The sequence below is a fragment of the Ambystoma mexicanum genome, chromosome 4p, assembly GCF_040938575.1.
Source record: "Ambystoma mexicanum isolate Mex_15411 chromosome 4p, UKY_AmexF1_1, whole genome shotgun sequence".
Classification (NCBI taxonomy): Eukaryota; Metazoa; Chordata; class Amphibia; order Caudata; family Ambystomatidae; genus Ambystoma; species Ambystoma mexicanum.
In genome coordinates, this window is record NC_090927.1 from 801189443 (window position 1) to 801209706 (window position 20264).

At 45.5% G+C, this 20264-nt stretch overlaps 1 protein-coding gene across 4 annotated transcripts in view; it reads right to left on the minus strand.

The window, feature by feature from the left end:
• Positions 1–19163, minus strand: part of SYNCRIP (synaptotagmin binding cytoplasmic RNA interacting protein) — a 708200-nt gene extending 689037 nt beyond the window's left edge. For 2 of the 4 annotated variants that reach the window (XM_069606353.1, XM_069606354.1), the window contains exon 1: positions 18991–19127. The gene's annotated coding sequence lies outside the window, so the exon portion shown is untranslated. Of the gene's footprint in view, positions 1–18990 lie in introns of all 4 variants that reach the window. The other 2 variants (XM_069606352.1, XM_069606355.1) reach the window with 2 other exon arrangements.
• Between the last annotated feature and the right edge of the window lie 1101 nt (positions 19164–20264).

Genomic DNA, 20264 nt, shown 5'->3' on the forward strand with positions numbered 1-20264 from the left:
TTCACTTCACAAACACCGGTCCTCTTCAAATAGGGGTTTCATACTTACTAGAAAGCGTAATAAGAGCGCATTAAGAAAGTGTGTCCAGTTGTCCCATTTCCAATTTACCTTCAGGTAGAAATCACGATGTTTATGTGAATTTCAGCAAACATGTAAATGCATAACCCGCTTGTACCTTCCCTGCAACTAGGTTCCCTTCAAGTAACAGCGCCACGATGACCAACGGCTGTTTGTGCGTAAACAATAAAAAAAGTTTTTTAAAAAAATCCACCAGGCTGCTGTTTTTGTGTCCATTTCTGCAGCTTCACAGTCTTTGCCATACCCTCAGTGCACGCGTCGTTATTGACGCTTATTCATTGTGTGTCACAGTTTAATAAAACCTTTTTACACAAATAGTCAAACAAAACCATATACAACATTATTATCGAATACCATGCATTGCGCTTTATGATGCACACAGACTATAACTTGCAGACCACCATCCAGGGAACCAACTCCCAACTGGCTTAGAGAGATTATGGGGCTGGGTTTAACAGTCTGCTTCCAGGACCAGAATCTACACATTTCCATGCAAGTATTGTTAGTTTGTGCTACTTTACTTATCGTAAATACACTTGTTCCGTGAGGCAGGGGTAAAAATCAGGTTACAGGCCACTCACTAGGTATAAAAAGTAACGCGTCCCATCAGTTCTTCACATGCACATAGCACATCATGTTTTGCTGGCCAAGAGTCAAATATCCAGTTGCTAGTGATAATTTTAAGGCCTACAAGAGGACAAATTATTTTAAATGCCATTAGTTACAATTTTGTTAATACAACTCTTTGCTTTTTCACGCCGCGCTCAGAAAACAGCCAATCTTTTTTAAAAATACTGCTACAAATGTTCTCGTTTTCATCCATTGGTGATGGGCAAAGGTTAAACTGTAATGTAGGACAACATCGTTTTTCCGTTTTAACCGCAGCCATATATCTATACATGCGGGACATCAACCTGTCGAGCTATGCTAATGGTTTTAAATTACTCAAATTTCTGCAGGATGCACAAAATGCCATCATTGAGAACGGGAACGGCCTGAGCTTTTCAGGTATTTAGTAAATAAAAGCTGTTAAGTGCCTCAAAACAGCTCTGATAATCAAGCTCAAGCTCACAATTACAAAGCTCACAATTACAAATGCTCTATGCCAAAAATAATAGTGCACGAGTACCTCTGCTGACAACAACATTCCCCCAGCAGCTGTCTTGTAGTGGCAATGGGGCAGGTTCAAAGGTCACATGGCATTCCCAAAACACAGCTGTTGGAACCCACAGTTCAAACAGGACTGGGTGGCCTTGTAAGTAAGCAACTCTGCTTCAAAATATAATGCCATGTCTGGTCAGGATATGGTGGCCACTGCAATTACAAAATAATACGACCACACGCAAGTCATTTTATTGTCAACTTGTTGGACAGTGACTCATAACAGGGTCTGGTATGTACCCAGCTGCCTGGGTTGGCTGTACCTAAAACTACCACTTGGATCCCACCCAGCGAGTCCTCTTTGATTCCACTGAGAAGACTTGACACATTCTCCAGGGAACAGGAACCCACAGAGTTCTGCTGGGAACCAATGCTTCAAAGAAAGTTCTGTCTTAACTATGGCCTCCACTCACCAGGGTGCCAATTAAATCCTTTTGATGTCAGGAAGAGGGAGGACTAGAGCAGTCCAGTAGAAAGTGTAGCCGAGGGGTGGGGAAGAGGGGAAAGAGCCTCTCCTTGGTGGATTCATCTTCATGCTTTTTTCAGCCGTAACGTCTTGAGCTGACAAGCTATACTTACCTTAACCGCCACTAGTTGCTGGCAGTAGCGAGAGCGCTGAGGCTGACTAGCCAAGTTCGGTTTTCATCATTACACTTGTTTCATTCAGATTAACTCATATCACACCTAAGTTACCAATTTGCATGTGCACATTAGCCATTTTTGGACTGATCACAGACTATGTATTTCGTTGCCCAGGACCAGTCCTTGGTTGTCCTGGCAACGACGCTAGCGTCATGCCCCCACCAAGATGGCCACCATCCTGACACCCTAAGCGCATGCGCGGGGTTGCCAGGACTACGCAAAACGCTGTGCTCAACCAGAAGGCACGTCTTGTTGCGGTCGGATCGTTTTGTGGGCTCTATTAACCCGGTAAATCCTATGTGCCGCATTTAGCACGTTTTGCTGATCAGGGGTTTCCTAGCCTCCTGTAGTTGACTTATTTGTGACCGTTCAGTTTGTCACATTGGAGCGCCAGGGGACCACTTCGGTGGCGATAGTGCGCGGTACAAATGTCCTTTAACATTAACATTCAAATCTTATTGGTAGTTGACCCGATATCTGGTAGTTTACTTTTACCATGTCCCCTAATAGTATGAAATGGTTCAATGTATTGGGCTACTAATGGGTATCACGACCCGTGCCTAGCATTCACGCATACTACAATTGAGTTATTCTGCCTCCCCTAGGGCTCCGCTCGACCGTACTCTGCCGATGCTCAGTCTCTCAGAAATATCGCCAGAAGACTGGGTGAGTGGACCGGTCTAATTCTGTTACCTATGTAGTATAAATATTGACTGGACTGCATGAGTATATACTTAGAGGCTCCAATACTTATTATCTGCTTATATCATTATTAGGTCCATCACATGGCCCCCACTACAATTTTGAGAGGTTAGTTGCTTTAACTACTTACCTATCTCTACAGACTTATTCCAGTTTACTCCAATCGCTAAATAGATGTTCATTCTCATTACCATATAGGGTCTACATAAAGGAAGCAATTCTGAATAGGAACGTTGAAGCTCTAACCCTGAAGATGGATCTATGATCCGAAACGTGATGGTCATTTTAAAACCCAAAAGTTTTGTTTACATTTTGGTTGCACCGGTTTAACATGGACAAAAATAATTTGTTTGTCGATATGAATAACATTGGAAATTGTGTTCTGGTTGACAATTAAAACATCAATCCATGTATATGCTTTACTTTGAATTGGGATTTAATTTGTTGAAGGGTCCTTAAACAGCACACTGATTTAACTTGACAAAAGATAAAGAATTATTAAATTCACATGTCCGCCCTCCAGATGAGGGTATATATGTTTAACAGCAATTTGTAAGTGGGACATCTGTTCCCTAATGAGTGCATTTGGTTCTGGTTTTAGATGGATTCATTTTTAGACCATTCTGAAGGAGGATTCATCTGGAACGAAAGTCCTCTGCCAAAGAGGTGAAGATCAGTATTTCTAAACGAAGAAGGAAGCTCTCCTCCCCAAGCAACCCAGGAGAGCATTTAATGTGACTGCTGTGGACTAGGGTCTTTATGCTACCTGAACACTGCTTGGATGCGAAGGATCCCTACAGGTGCTCTCTGATGACCTTCCTGGCATGGAACTTCAGAACAAAGGCCTTCCTTTTCCAAGATATTCGACCTCTGGGTTATTGTGAAGTCCACTTGTGGGTGGACTAGTGGGCTCAATTCTGTGACAAAAACAGGTGCACACCCCATACTTCGTGCACATGAACAGATTGACAAGTTATGCGCTGCCAAGTACATAAGAACTGCCAGTTACTAGCAAGTTAACCTGACGGAGAGCAAAGGAGAGGTCAGCATTTGCCACACCAGAGGGGCACTACCAGTTCATGGTCATGCCGTTTACGGTTTAAAAAAATATAAATAAAATTAAAAAAAACCCAAAGAAAATGGCCCATGCCAGCTTTTAGAGAAACCCAGGATCTCACTGGCAAAGAACATCAGCACTACCTATTTAAATGATGTTGCAGTCTTCAGCCACAGTTGGGCAGACTATTTATCCTATCTGAAGATGGTGCTGCAAAACATGCAGAAGGCCATCTTGGCTTTCAAGACTTCTAAGTGCCAGACACATTTCGACCACACACACCGACGAGAACCTTACTGGGTTTCAGTGGGAATTACAGATCTTTAATCAAGGGTGTGGGACCATTGCCCTTCCCTTGAAGGACTTGACATCTGAAAAGATGCCAAATAAAGTGGCCCGAAATTCTGCCTGCCAAACAGCTTTCTAGAACCTAAAAATGGGCTTGTGCAGGGACCCAATTCTAAAGATCCTAAATTGGGGCATGAATTCATTAACCACAGACTCCTGGAATCGGAGTAGTTTTAGCAATGCAAGACTCCGAAGAAATTGAATAACTGGTTGTTTACATTACCAAGCAACTGACCAAGAGAGAAACTAGGCCACAATTGCCAAGTTGCTGAGTTAGGCCAGATCCAAACAAGGATTGAATATCGACAGCATAAACCTGGCTTGCAGCACTAATGCAGATAGCTTTGTTCGGTACTTTGCCTTGATGATGAGCCAGCTCCTTAGGAAGGTACTGCTCAACCATTTTTTGGCTTGCGGGTGGGTGGTGGGGCCACCACTCACACTGGTTTCCCTCCTGGGATACCCAACCTCTGGACACTCCTGTCGGTTACTCACTCCATAGTGCTCCTCAGGCAGCGCTTGCCTCAGTTTGCCAGCGTTCTCCCCGAGTCACTGGCTTCCCTAAACCAGCCGGTTTGCATCTCCTGGGTTTCTCTCCCTGGTTCTCTGGATCCTCCCATTTTGATCATGCAACAGTGGGGCTTCAAATGGCTCTCATCATATTCTTTCCTTTGGGTTTGGTTTCTTCGTCTCAATGGTTGACAGTCATTCTTCATTACTCCGGCACAGTACCATACCCATTTATGTCTTCAGTAGCTACATTACTATAGCATATGTATGAGGAGTCTTGGTGTCTGTCACTTGATGGAACTGTATTGGGTGTTTGAGGATAATACAAGCGAGTTCCTCATTAGAAAGGGAGTCCTTATCCCCAAGTGGGGAGTCTCTCCCAGCAAGGACCCGCTTAGCACCACCCCTAGGGGAAATGTTGCATAGCAGGTTCACCTACAAAGCCGCATAGGAAGGGGCTCTCCACTTGGGGAAAGTGACTTGAATCCCTTGATTCGTCACACTGTCCTAATGACATGCCCCGGAAACTGCCTTGCAGCAGCAACAGGGGTAGTTCAAAAGTCACATGCTTTCCTGAACACTTGCTGGAACCCAAAATTCCAAAAGGCACAGGTGGCTTTTTAATTGCAAGTAGCTCTGGGGCAGACAAATATATTTGTAGCCAGGAGTTGGTGGCAGTTTGTGTATACTAGTAGCCACTAGGCAGTTTGTTTTAATGCAATTGTAAAGGCACAAGCAATTGCCGCACTTTTATAGTCAGCTTGTTGGACAGCGATTCATTCATGACTGAGCCAGACTATACAGGTATGTGGGTAGGCTGTACCCAAAACTACCATGTGGGCCTCCTCCAGATAGCTGACCGTTTGATCCTCCCGAGAAGACTTCAGGGATCGAAATTAGTATTTGCTGACCAGGAGCAAAAAGCAGATCCTGGTCATCTGGCATCATCTGTTAGGAAAGAAGTTACATCTGGGAAAGCAGGAACTAGTTCATAGCGCACAGTAAATGTATAATGCACGAAAGATGCCAAATCTAACTTTTGTCCATGCCATACTATACAATATGCTTTAAATGTTCCTTGGGTGTGTATTTACTCACCTTTAAAACACATTCCCAAATCTGCACAGTTAACATCACATAGCTATGTTTGTATAGCACCACTTGCCTGGTGAGTAGTCAAAAGTAGTTCCTGGTAGCTGTAGGTTTCAAGTGAACCACCCCCCCTTGTCTATAACCAGAAGCTAAATAGCTCCGAGCTGCTGGAAATTTCGAACCCTGGACTTCTCCAAGGTACAGGAACACTCCCTGGGGCGGGTACAGCTGGTTACCGGAGCTTCAAAGACAGCCCCGTCTTGACAATGGGCACCTCTCACCAGGATGCCAACTAATGGAGTCCTTTTAACATAGGCAGATGGGTGGGGAGTTATGGAGAGTGTTAGAATGACCCAGGAGAGAGCCCCAGTCCACAAAGGGGTCCCGCCCTCTTGGACTTTGTAAGGGATCGCCAAGTTCCTGCCTCCTCCCCACCCCAGTCCATGCAGACAAATCACTCTGGGTTTGGAATAAGGCGGCAAAGAATACTTACCACAAACTGATCAGACCCTTACAGACAGGTTTGTTATGGACCAAACCACTGTGGCATTTTGCATATGTAAGGGGGAGCGGTTGGGATTCATCTTTAGACCGCTCATGAAGGATTCATCTGGAATCTTATTGGTAGTACAGTCTACTCTGAAGTCCTCTGCCAGAAAGGTGAACAGGATCTCCAAGAAAAAAGCAAGCTCTTCTCCCAAACCATCCTTCAAAATAAGTGGGGCGACTACCGTGGGCCAAGGATTATCTGCTGCAAGTACAGTGGAAACAGGATTGTGCTTGCTGTATTTGAAGGATCTCTGCAGGGGTTCTCCGATGTTCCTGGCTGGAAAGTGCAATAACAAGGACTTCATCTTAATGCAGGACCCTGGACTAGGTCCCTCAGCAATCCAGTAACACCCTCAAAGCCAGTCTTCGGCCTCGACACAGAGCCGGCTCAACCTTACTCTGCTAGTTTCAAGTCACCGCAGGACTTGAGTATGCAGGGATAACACATTTTTTCTAATATATAAGTGAGGCGTGGGGATTAGTTATGAAGCAAAACGTTATTAAATGTGGAACCTACTGTGCTGTATGGTTTAGAAATGTCATATTGAGATCTGGGGGCAGAGGGGTGGGGGGGGGGGGGGGGGGGGAGTACCTTAATTCTATCCAAGGCACGTTCTGGGGAAAAAACATTGGGATTGGCATACTCAGTACCAAACTCAATTATCAGACATGAGTTTGATTTAATCTCCCTAGCAACTAGAGCCAAGTGGAGGAAACTGGCAGTTTGCCAAATTATTAAATCCGCCATCGACATCCCTTTACCAGGGGGGGTGTGGGGAGGTGGGGAGAGACCTGGCAAGAAGCTCAGGTTCTACCATTATAGAATTTAAGGCACAGATGACTGAAGCACTTCTAGTCATTGGCTCTTCTAGGAAAGAGCCTACTACTAACATGGCTACAGTAAAGAAAAAGCTGTTCAAATATAACAGGGCAGAAACTACTGATCAGTTGGGCACGTATACTCTATATGGAGAGTATGCAAAATGCCACACAAAAAAAAAAGGGAGATTCAAAATACATTCCCATTTTCCCATGCCCAGAAATGCAGAACAAGTGGTAAATGTTTCGGGAAACCTGACATGTCGGTTTTGCTCAAACTGTTCTACCAGGGAAACCATTTAACATCTGGTAATGTTTTGTCCAGCACTGGGGAAGGAAAGAAAGACACCTTGGGACATTAACAGTGATTCTATGTGGATTGGCTTAATGGGGGGGGGGGGACAACAACAAAGTTTAATGCTTGCACTATGTGGGTTCATCGCCATAGTATTGAGGCAAATTGAAATGTTAAGAACTAGCTCAAATATGCTCAATCCAACGGATGATATAATAGATGATTTTAGTGAAAGCAATTTTGATGAAAAAAATTGATTTAAAAGCTTCAAAATGATTTACTACAGGATATGTATAATATTTAATTCTCTCTTTTGTATGTAATAGTTAAAGATTTGTACACTTGTTGTTTGAACCAAATCACATACATTTTTTTAAAAAATGAAGCATGGGCAACACTCCCCCACCCCAAATTCAAAAAGATAAGATAATGCAACATTTTTTTGTTGTTGTAAATGTTACACCAGTGTTGTTCTTTATTTATTGGTTAGTTCTAATCACATGTAACACAGGACTTGCAGGGCTGCCTTTGTCACTCTAAGCGCTTCAATCAGTTTTTTTGTCCCAAATTGAAAACTGGCTCAACTCGGACTGAATCCAAAGGAAGCACAGTCTTGGCCAGATTGACCCGCTGGGAGTCATCACCTTGAATCGTTGACACTGACTCACCGCAAGAAGCTGACTCTAGCAACTAAACACTGGCTTGGCGTTGATGAGCCAGCCCCAAAGACAAGAGAAATACAAGGTACTGAAGTGGTTCTCTTCCCCATGCCCACCTTAAAGGGTCCCAGTGACTTGTAAGTTGCCTTTTCTAACATTTTAAAGCAATCTTCAAATAATTCAGACAATTGCTGCCGAAATCTGGCTGGACACCCCGGTCTACAAACCCACTGAGCCTTTGCTCTAAAAATCTGATGTCTATGCGTTTTACTTGCAAGTTTGAGACCTTAGTGTTATCAATTCTATGCATTTCTGTCAATTTAACTAAAAATCCCATTTTTTAGAACCTTGGCTGGATCTTTTTATTTTGGCACTACAGTACTGTCGTAGTTTGGCTGCCTCTGCTCCAGCTCTAAACCGCACCTGATGAGTATAACCTGCTCTCAGCCTGTGCTACCCTACGAGACGATGGAAGCATGCCCGCTTCACCTTTAGAATTGGGATTAGGGTTAGTAACGTGGGGCTGAGGAGAGCAGTTTTATTCTCTACTCATCCAAGTGGTTCTGCAGAGCAGTCGTTCTGGTTGATGAAATGCACATCTCAACAGCAGGCAAATAAACAGGAAAAACTCGCTCAAAGCAAAAACGTAAATGTTGTGGGGAGTCTAGTCAAGATCACAGGTGGTGGTTGGTCCTAGGCAGAGGGTCAACTTGAGCAAACAGAACAGTAGGAGGAATGTTGCATTTCACTTCTTTTGAACCATACTTGGGGAATCAGATTTGCGATTGTTGAACACCTTTAAGAATTGTCTGCCGTTCTATGCGAGCAGCTGTCACAACAAAGATTCAAGTAACGGGCAACTTTGCAAGGATCACCCCAATCCCAGGTGCATTTTTGGAGATGTTCATTGCCACAAGTTATGTACCCTAGCATCTTTGTTTTTGTGGAGGAAGTAGTAGTGTTTTTGGCATAGTGGTGGCTGCGTGTAAAACGTGCACTTTTATATACCTCCCAGCATATTCTAAGCACAACTTCATAGCTTACTTTATGAATGGTTCAACAAAGGTCTGGGAGCCCCTTAATTTGTGAATGTACAGCGGTGGGATGGTATGGCCGAGTGAGATGATGTTGGATGCTGGTTAAAAGGACCTAGAAAGCGCAGCTGTGAGCTTTCTTTTGTGGAGGTGAGTTTAAAGTATGGTCAAGAGGGTGGCAAGCAGAGGTTGCAATTAAGAAAAAAGCTTGCAATTAAAATGCGTCAAATGTCCCCAAAACATGCTTTTATTCGGAAAATATATTTCACCATTTTGGGCGGCTGCCAACACGTTTCACTTCACACATGTAATGCAATGGAAGACTAAAACAGTACATGTTTATCCTAGTAAATAACACTATAAAGGAAAGAAAGGATTATGCCCTTCATGTTTGAACTTCAGTTCACACACGAGGAAATGCCCCTGAGAGCATCAGTATATCTTACTTTATAAGGTAGTGGAAATGAAAATAGTGCAAGCTATTTGGTATATCTCATTTGAATTTTTGGTTACAAAGTGCCAGTTGATGGCAACAGTAAAAGAAAAGATTTGTTGTCAGGAAGATACATCATTTTCTAAACAAAAAACAACCCTGCCAAATATGCATGACCCAACAGCAGGAATTCTAGCCAGCTATACTGCAGGCACCGTCCTACAGATCTGCCTGTTTATGGCGCATAAATTACAAGGGCACGCTTGCCCATTCAGCCCAAATGAAGGGAGTAATCTATCTTTTGGTTTGCAGACTGTGGTGCTTTGGCCAGACTCTACCGTATGTAGTTAGAAGGGTCGCTACGGAATTATAATCCGTGGTGGACTGGGCCTGCCTGAATACAGGTTACCACCCTACATGCAACCTTCGGCCACTCTTTAAATTCCTTCTGAAAATAAGCACAGAACATGTGCTTGTAATTTGCTAGCTAGGACAGGTCGCAACATTTCCACACGCAATTAGCAACTGGTGAGTGAGAATGGACCCTTCGTAAATTAGAAATGGTGCGATAGGATATGGCATTTATAACTTGCCTATACACAAGAGTTTCAAGGCACGACGCAGCGGGGGGAGGGGGGTGGACAGAGGGAAGATAGAAACAGCAATCCTACTTGGGCAAGTGTCATTCAGATCGCGCAAGTGCAGGGGAAGAGGAAAAGTGCAGAGGGGGGTGGGGACAGTGCAGTACCTGTGGTAAAAGAATACATAAAAACAATAGAAGTAGTGCCAGCTGGTGGTAAGTGAAGACAGAGTGTCGTGCTGGAAGGGGGTCTGTAGGGATACAGAAACAGTACCCAAGTGAGGGGTTGCCATGGAGGCAGGGCAGGTGTGTAACTGGCGGGGGAGGGGACCTGGGCCCAAGATCAGAGGGTGGCCAGGTAACCAGTAGTTTCAGCCAGGAATTCAGCAGGGGAAGAGGAGGAGAGAAAGCAAAAGCAAAGTAATGTTTTGAGGTGCTTCTGGAACTGGAGTTGGTCCTCCTCAAGTTTCAGGGAGGCTGTTCCAGAGGGAGGCCCCAGCCGAAGAAAGATCTACCAGCAACTCGTTGCCGGGAGAAGCGACTGACCCTGAGGGAATTGGAGGCAGATGAGCGAAGAGCTCGAGAAAGAAGATATTTAGGAAGAGAGGGTTGGAGGTAGTGAGGCCCCAGAAGGCCTTGTGGACAATGCAGAGGGTTCTGAACGTAATCCTCGCAGCCACTGGGAGCCAGTGCAGAGATTCCAGTCCTGGAGAGATAAGATCACTGGCTTGCTTGAGGGCAAGGACAAGTCCCTCAGTCCTGTTCTGGATGAGTTGCAGAGAGTAGAAGCAGGCAGATTTAGGAAGAGGCTGTTGCAATAGTCCAGCCTAGAGAGAACCAGCGGTCTGGAGACAGTGAGCTTCTGGGGGAAGGAGAGGAAAGGAAGAATACCTATGAGGAGGTGCAGCTGGTAGTGCGACTTCTTAAGAGACGTCAGAGATGCGAGGAGAGAAGGAGAGTGTGGAGTTGAATACAAGGTTTTTAGCCTCGCATGTGGGAGCAGGAAGAGGGCCAAGAGAGGCCAGCCAGAGAGTGACAGTAAATGAAGGAGCGGGTGTGCCGATCTCGGTCTTGCTGGCATTAAGGCAGAGATCATTGGCGGCACACCACTCCTGGATAGCAGGCAGTCAATGAGAGATGGAGAAGAGGTGGCCGAAGGTAGCCTGAAAATGTGCTGAGTGTCATCAGCATAGCACTGAAAGTTGGAGCAGAGAGCGGCAATGCGGTGGGCAAGAAGTGCCAGGCATTGGTTGAACAGCCAGAGAGAGGTTAGACCCCAGGGGGACACCACAGGTAGAGATTGAGGAAGGACCCAAGTTGGACCTGGGAGGGTTGATCAGAGAGGAAAGAAATCAGCCACGCCAGGGCCTGACCGGTGATACCCAGGTTATCAAGGAGACGGTTGAGCAGGACGACATGGTTGACCATGTAAAAGGCAGAAGAGAGATCAAGTAAGATGATGAGGACACATGGGGGTGTTGGAATAAAGGTTTGAGAGCAGGTCTTCATGAATGTTCAGATGAACAGTTTCATGCTCCTGGCAGCTCTGAAGCCAGACTGATGGTCATGAAGACAACCAACAGACACACTATGAAGATTAAGCTGGGAGATGGCCAGCTTTTCCAGGAGTTTGCCCATGAATGGAGTTATAGAGATTGGGTGATAATTAGCTTGGCAGGATGGGTCGGCAGAGGGTTTAAGAAGAGGTGCACAAGGGGGTGCTTCGGGGGGGGGGCAATGGGAAGACTCCAGTGGCCAAGGAGTGGTTGCAGAAGTCGGCCAGGGCAGGAGCCAGGGAGTCAATGTGATCCTTGATGGTTTTGGAGGAACAGGGATGAACCTGTTTTGATGAGACCTTCATAGATCGGACTTGTCTAGAAACCTCATCTGGGGAGAACAGGGGAAAGGCAGAGAAGGAGGGAGGAGAGGTGGCCAAAGAAGGGCCAGGGGAAGAGCAGGGAGGGGGGGGGGGGGGGGGGGGGGGAGTGTAAGAGAGAGAGGACAGGATGGCCTGAGTTTTTTAGATGAAATGAGAAGCCAGAGCCGTGCAGAGGGCCTGGGATGGGACAGAAGAGGTAAAAACTGCAGCAGGATTGGCCAGTTCCTTGCAGATTTTAAAGAGTTTGGCCGAGTGTTATATGCCGCAGAGACGCAGGCTTGGATGCAAGTTCTCTTCTTGGTGCGGACAGAGCCGGTATTGCCGTTGGAGCAGGCAGCAGGCCAGTTTGTCAGAGGGTGTACCAGAAGCACGCCATTCCCACACAGCCACCCTGCACTTGCGTTTGAGGGTGACGAGGTCCGAGTCGTACCAGGAATTGCACTTGTCTTTGGGCTTCAAGCGGATCCTCATGACAGGGGCAAGAACATCAAGAGTATCATATATAGCAGAGTGGAGCATGGAAAGGGCTGTGTCAGGGTGTGAGTCGGCCAAAGGGGGAGGGGAGGTGGCGAGAAAGTGGTAGCGAAAGCCTCAACTGACACTCTTTCATGGCTCGGATAACCGAGAAGGTGGGTGATAGTGCTGGAATTGGCTGGGGGGTATGCGCAAGAGGGTGAGCTGGTGGGAGGAAAGGAGAAAGTGATCACTCCAGGAGAGAAGAGTGGTGAGAGTGATTGAATGTTCTGATCTCCTCAGACATTTCCCTTTCTGAGTGTGACCTGCAGAGCGAGTCAAGCCAGAGGGGAGAATCGCAGAGGTCACGGAAGTCCAGAGGAAGGACAGGAAGCATCCAGTTGGATGTTAAAGTCTCCAAGAAGGAGGAGTTGAGTGGGTGAGACCAGGAGGGAAGAGGAAAGGTCCGTCCATTCAGAGAGGAAGGAGATCATCTGACCAGGTGGCGGACTGATAGTAGCCACAGTAAGGGAATGGCTAGGAGAGAGAGTCTGCAGACGAGGCATTTGAAAGAAGAGTAGGCGTGCGTAGGAATGATAGAGGCAGGAATCCACTCGGGGGACGATCAGGGCTACACCCCCTCAGAAGCGGTTGGACATGGGCGCATAGAGGATCTCGTAGCCGTCAGGGAGGAGAGTGTCAAAGTTTGTGACAGAGCTTGCCGTGAACAATGTCTCGGTGAGACTGAGGACATTGAGGTCAAGTTCCTCCAGGAGGCGGCAAGTGGCTTTTTATGCCCGGTAGTAGATTCGGAACTTGAACTGTCCCCAGGAAAAGGTAGGCAATTCAAAGTGTGAAAATGTTGCCAGCTGGCCACAACGTACATAGCCTGTGCCCTAATCTAAGCACTTGCTCCAATACTAGATTTACCCTAACTGCAACTCTAGCACTTCCTTTACCCTAAACACTAGGTTTATCCTAACCGTTAACCCTAGGCCAACATCAGCAGACCTCTCCAACCTCCCTACCCCTTTCTTTAACACTTACCCAAATAATTACTCTATTAGCCCTAAACTTACAATAACCCCTACCCTGTTACTTAACCTACCCTAACGACTAACCAAACCCCAACTTCTTTGATCTAACCCCTAGCCTTACCCGAAGCCATAGCCTAACTCATGCAATCACAAGCCCACTAAACCATTATTGCCCCCATTACCCTAGCAGCACTTCATTTTTGGCTACTTTTCAGCTGCATTTTTGGGCTACTTTTTGCTTTGCAACCCTTTCACTGTAGAGGTATTTTCACCATGAGTTTTTCACTGAATACATTTTAGTTGGCTACATTTTCACTGGATACCGTACTAAGAACTACTTGAAAGCTTTCACCAACACCACCCCACTCAGCTATACCAACCTATCCCTGCTGCTGCAAATTGCTGCACCTCTTTAAGTAAGCATGCATACAAGCTGTACTTGCACTATAATGGGAGCTATATAAAAGTGCAGGCATCTCACACACACTCTCCATGGCCCCCAGCTGTACATGTCTTGCAAATAACCCTTCCACCAAACAAAATCAAGGGCAAAGAGAAGGTCAGAATACAAAAGTGCTAAATTAGAAAATGCAGGTTGGGCTGGGAGGCAAGGCAGGGGGCCTATGTCTCCTTTTATTGAATAGGTGTTAAAACAGCTGCTTGCATAGGAAAGAAGACACTTCTCAGAATTCATTTAACAAACGTGTCTACCTCTGTCCACTCCATTTGTCACAAGTTAAAGTATTGCTCTTTATTCTCTGGTTGTTCTTACTATAACAAAGGACAACATTTTGTCATTCTGGGCGTACCACAACTCACTGAGCGTTATCCGTACAAATCTTGGTGAGATGGTTAATGTGCATGCTATGGAGATCTGAGTTTGCCCCGAGTATCACAACTTCCAGACAACAACTCAGGGGGTAAATGAACCTGCTGAACAAACGTGTGTAATCCGCAATTGATAGCATCCAATCCCAATAAAATAGTTAGGTAGTGTATGTACCACCTGCAGAGATAGGTTTGCCTCCCTTATTTTCTCCTGCCTCTTCTACTGCTTTCTCCTCTTTGAACTCCCTGTCTCTCACCCAACTCCCCTAAAATCCATCTACCACTCCTCTATCCATACTTTATGTCTCCTCGGCTCTCCAGACTATTTCTTTCCCTCCCTCTCTCTCTCTCTCTCTCTCAACTTGACTGGCTTTCCTTCCTCTCGCAACTGAAATTTCAATTCCTCTGTCTGGTCTACAAATCTCTCCATGACCTGGCGCGCCCCTACCTTTCCTCCCTTCTCTCATTTTACTCCCCCTCCCGCTCTCTCCACTCAGCAAACCTCTACCTCCTCACTGTACCCTCAGCCCCATGTGCCCCCTCACAATTCCGCTCCTTCCAACTCTTGGCCCTCCTACACTGGAACTCCCTCCCGCTCTCCATCCGCTCCACCCCTACCTACTCATTCTTCTGCCACTCCCTGAAAGCCCATCTTCTTCACTCCCCCCCTTGACTTCCCTACCCCCCCACCCTTGCCGCCCCTCCTTTCCCCCCCATCCCCTCTGACCTTAAAGTGGTAACAAATACTACTTAAGGGCAATGAGGACACCAGATCACTCCCCCCTTCCCCCACCTCAAATCCTACACCGTAACTCTTCACCTATCCCCCTCCCCCACCCTCTCCCCGCCTTGTAAATAGTTCTACTTATTGTTCTAATGACCTGTTCATGTTTGTAAATATGCTTCTCTCACCTGTACCTGAGATTTTGTAAAGCGCTTTGGCTTGAAGCGCTATATAAATTCAATAAAACACGTGTGCTGCTTGAGGGAGAACAAGGAAAGGAAGAAAAACAACCTGCTTCACTGCAGTTTAACCTCTAAATCAACATAATTAGATGAAAACCGTAACAATTGTGTTGGTGTGTGTGAATATATATATATATATATATATATATATATATACACACACACACACACACATACATACATACATACACACACACACAGGGCAAACAATTTGCACGTGCCACTAGCCATTGGACTAGTGATGACCGACTCGGAGAGTAAGGAATTGGGTGCTGTGTGTAGGCATTGAATTGAGGGGGTAAGTAACTTTGTATCGCTGGCTAGTAGTTTACAACTTGAAAATGTTGCACCCCTGGTCTATGTATTGCTTTCCCACACAGAAAACTAAACATACAGAATGAAAACAGTAGCATTTGTAATACATAGTTGGAACAGGAGTACTTTTAACATATACGGTCCTGCAGCACACACTACTATTATTACTTGAAAATGTGTATAATTATCCTCAAGTATGCAGTGAAAGTCAGATTCTCCAACAAAGAGTTACTGTTGGTTCATTTGATACTGATCTGCAGGGCATGGGCAGCACGTTTTGTAAAGCATGCAGGAAAAAAATCATTCCTTGCGCACGTTGGAGGGCACAGGTAGTGGAGCCGCTGGCAAAGAATACGAAAGCTGCTTAGACACAGAAGCAGCCCGATTGATATCACTGAAGTGAAAAATTAGAAATGTAAGAAACAAAATGCAAACTTTTCTCCAAATGCTTGGATATTCAGGGTTCTATTGAAAAACAAAAGCATAAAACCCCTCCTTTATATATTCAGTTGACGAAGGATGAGCACTGTAAACAAGTATTTGATTATCTTCCTTGTAGGCAAACACGTCCAATGGCCATGAAGTTCCGATTTGTTAGCCAGTTCTACATGAGGTACCAGGACGATATTCTTTCAAAATGCTGATCAAAACTTTCAAGTACAGAGTCAAACATTAAAATATTTCACAATTTAACGATAATCCATCTAGTTTGGCTATTCCCTCTGTACAAACCTGCAAGGGGTCGTTGGCTGAAATCGATGTTTATGCAAAAGGCATTTGAACTGCCAAAACCGGACTAAATTTGTGTGCAATCTACAGTGAATGGGAAGTTGAAATGCCTTAGTCCAATTCTTGAGTAGTGCGTGGAAGATGAGATCAAGATACATGGCACTATGCATTTAAACGTTGTCGTAATTTTCTTCAGTGGTACTTTACCAACTTGCTGGCCCACTTTTTACACTATAGGGCACGCTGAACAAACGTAATATTTGTCTATGTTTTTGAGGACCCTAGATTTTAATCTTTTTCTAGCGGTATCCGCGGCCAGTTCATACATTATCTATTCCGTTATTTTATCTTGAAATGTTGTTCATCTTCTACAAGATATACTTTTGTGGCAAACATTTTTTTTTGTTCAATGCGTATGTTTGAACAGATGCGCTGCACAGTATTTAATTGTTTTGGCTTATTTAGTCAGCCTTGATAAATTAGATTTCTGATAAGGATGCACTCCTTCAGTCATGTGCTTAAATGAATGGTGTCTCCACACGCGTTTCCCCACCTGTAGTTGGTCGATCCTCAGAAGGTCTTAATGTTCTTGCCGATAAGCACTTGTTCAATGGTGATTGCTGGACTACAATGACCTCAATTTGATGTGAATGTCCAAATAAAAGCTACATTCATTCTTAATGCCTTTCTTTCAAAAGTTGACTTTACACTTGGATATAATTGTCTGGAGTATTCCATTTTGGACACTCAAATCTGACTGTAAAGTTTTCACAACTTTTGAAAGAAAGGCAAATTGAGGACACAGAAGTCCATCAATCATCACCATTGAACAAGTGCTTATCAGCAAGAACATTAAGACCTCCTGAGGATCCAACTATGAAGGTGGTGAAACACGTGTCGAGGCACCCAATCATTTAAGCACATAACTAAAGGAGTGCATCCTTATCAGAAATCAAATTAATCAAGGCTGAACAAATAAGCCAAAACAATACAATACTGTCTGGCACATCTGTTGAAACATCCGCATAGAACAAAAAATGGTTTCTACACAAGCGTTGAGAAGTAGTGGATGTGAGGTATCGACACGACTACAAACTCAACTTTGAATAAGGAACTTCCCCCAGTGAGAAGATTTAAAGTCTGCGAAGATATATTTTGTATTGATCTATTTTGCAGACTACACTTTATTGCACTTCAGTAATTGCAGCATTTTGTTTGTACGAGTGCGAGTGTTAGAGTTATTGTATTTTAACTTGGGATACTAAAAAGTAGGATACTATGTTGGTTGGTTGCTTATAGGTTTCTCGCTTGTTTTATGTGTTTGTCGAAATAAACAATATGATTATATTTCAGGGACAATGCCTACGCTCGATGTCATGTCAAACGGTACGAACGTCTGGGGCGTTTATAAGACGACTGGTGGGTGATGGGTTCGCTAAGTATTCAGGAGAGTATAGAACAGGTCAGTCACTTAAGTGCTAGTGAGATTCTGGAAAGGCTGACTCAGGAATACCTTTGACCATCATTTGAAATATCCGTTAGTGAGTTGATCCGATGTCAACACGTATGGGGCATGTCCCACTTATGGAGGTTTGAAGAAATGGATTTTTAAATTGCTACCAAAAAATGCGTTTCAGAATTGTAAAGGAGAGCGACACAGTGCCCAAATTCCTTGGGCCGCCAGGACAAGTCTTCGTAAATAACAGATCTTGCCGAGTTACATGCCATACACTGAGGCACCGTCAGGGAAAATGAAAATTTACGAGCACCACTGCTATCGCACATTGCAACACATACCCTCGCCCATTTAAACCCCTGGTTTAAGCCCGGTATATTGTCCTTACCTATGCAAGCACACATGAACGCTCACTTGTTTTCTGATCAAAATGCGTCCGAAATAATTAAGTACAACCACAAAACCACAAAAATATATTGCACAAAATAATTGTGCTGTGTTTATTAATGCACGTGATGGGGGCGCTAATTTAATGTCTGGACGATTTTAAAGATACTTGGTCTGATGTTAAAGTCCAATAATCCTAAAGCAACATCTCAATCAATTTGTACGGCGAAGCATATATCTTTCAGAGACTGCAAAACGATTGCTAGAGGGGCATGCCGAAGAGGGCGTGGTGAAAATGAAGAGGGCGGGGTTACATCTGCCTGACGGCACGCCCAGCACCTGGAAGTAAGAGTTTTAAGACAACGTGCTGTTAGTCCTACATATCAAATTAACAGCATTTGAACTTTACTGGTTTAACTGCGCGACAAGAAAGTTGTTAAACTTTAGAAAAGCACCAAAGGCACCCAGTACTTATGGCACGTGACTTGTACAACACTGGTCGCGTGTCAAGACGCCCCCGGTTTTACATTTTAAGGAAACCAAGCAGCCAGTCATAGGGAGGGACACAGGAAACTGACCGTTCTGACACCAACCCCTCCCCCCGTGTCACGTGCAAGATCAGTAGGAAGCCACGTCCGATCACCTCTCAGAAGGATGGGCAGACCAAACAATTATAACAAATGAGTTATAAGTTCAGGAAGCCTGGAGCACGTGCTCTGGCAGGCCTCACCGTCCCGCCGATTCAGCCATGAGGTCTCCCTCTCCTCGGCCCATGCAGAGCCTCTGTCTGCACGGCCTGGCGAGATGAACATTCGCCCTGCCACGTTCTGCCAGCAATATCAGAACCTGGGGCATTAGCCGGCACACAAAGACTAGCCACGCGGGCAACCAAATACCGGTGGCAGCATGTAATCCCATGGCTGTGCTACGGTGACTGGACGAGTGCCAACCGGAGGAAAACGCCAGTCCGCATACACGCACCTCCTGTGTCCCGGCCTCCTTCCTTCCCTGCACCCGGTAGCAGCAGCGCTGCGCCCTCAGCTCCTCTGGCGGCGAGTGTAGTGCTCGCAAAATGGCGGACGCGCCTCACGCTGCTGGCAGCCCGCGAGCCCGTACCTAGGCGCGCGTCCGCAGCCCTTGGACGCCCGCACTGCGCGTGCGCGCACTAGGGTAGCATGCTGAGGAGGCCACGCTAAGTAGCAGCGGCGGGGTTTCCCAGAGATCTCTGAAGGGGCTACAGACCCTCGTAATTATAGGATTCCCAATTCATGCCGAGTTCCGACTCCCGATGTGTGGAAGCTGCACCAGCCGGGGCGCGTGCACAAACACACCCGCCTGAAGGGGATGGGCCTCACGTCATTTTAAGTGGCCCGCGCCATTGACAAACGCCGTTGAAGCTTTTCACAGTCGCTTGCAGGGAGCGTTATGCGCAAGTGTTATTGCAAGCCATGCCGTCCTTAAAGGGGTGTTTACCGGCGGCCCGGTGTTGGTCTCTTCAGATTGAGAACTACCAGTTTGAGCGTCACATGTACTTGTTTTGGCGGTTAAAAGCGATCATTGCCGACCATATGTTCATCCCCTACTTCAGCACTTTGTTTTTTGGACGCCCACTGGCACCGAGTTTTCTGTTTGCATTTTGCCCTTTGTTTGCTCAAATGTAACGACAGGTTTTTTGCAGTGCCCCATCCATTGTATGCTTCTATATTAATTAACTGGGCAGAAACTTTTTTAAATGTATTGTGTTCGTTTAAAAAGCAAATCATGTACGTAAAAGAGTAATTCATTTAAATGAAACTTTCGCAGGGGTTTGACAGCCGTCAATTACTCATTGGATGCAAGCGGGATGGTGTCCATTCTGCCCGACTTTGAAAACCGGCAGTACCTCTTTCCGGCCAATGCATTTTAAAGATCTTTTGTGTAAACTTGCACAATAGAACATATAAAAAGGCTACAGATAAACCTTGTCTGTCTTGCTCCGGTTGCAACGCTGGTGTGTAGCCGAGAGAATGATTATCTGTGTCCGTATTCTCTTAGTGTTTAAAGTCTGTCAGGGCAGATGCATCTGGCCATCCTGGGTGTGGGATGCCCGGTTGTTGTAATATCACACTTGCCAACCCTACAGATTTAGGCAGTAGGCTACTGCTTTTGAAGCAGCCCTACCGCCTACAGATTTCAGTGACAGATCCTACTGCTTTTTACAGTAATGTATGTGATTCTAAGGCAGACTGCTTGAGACCAGCCCAGTACAAAGCATG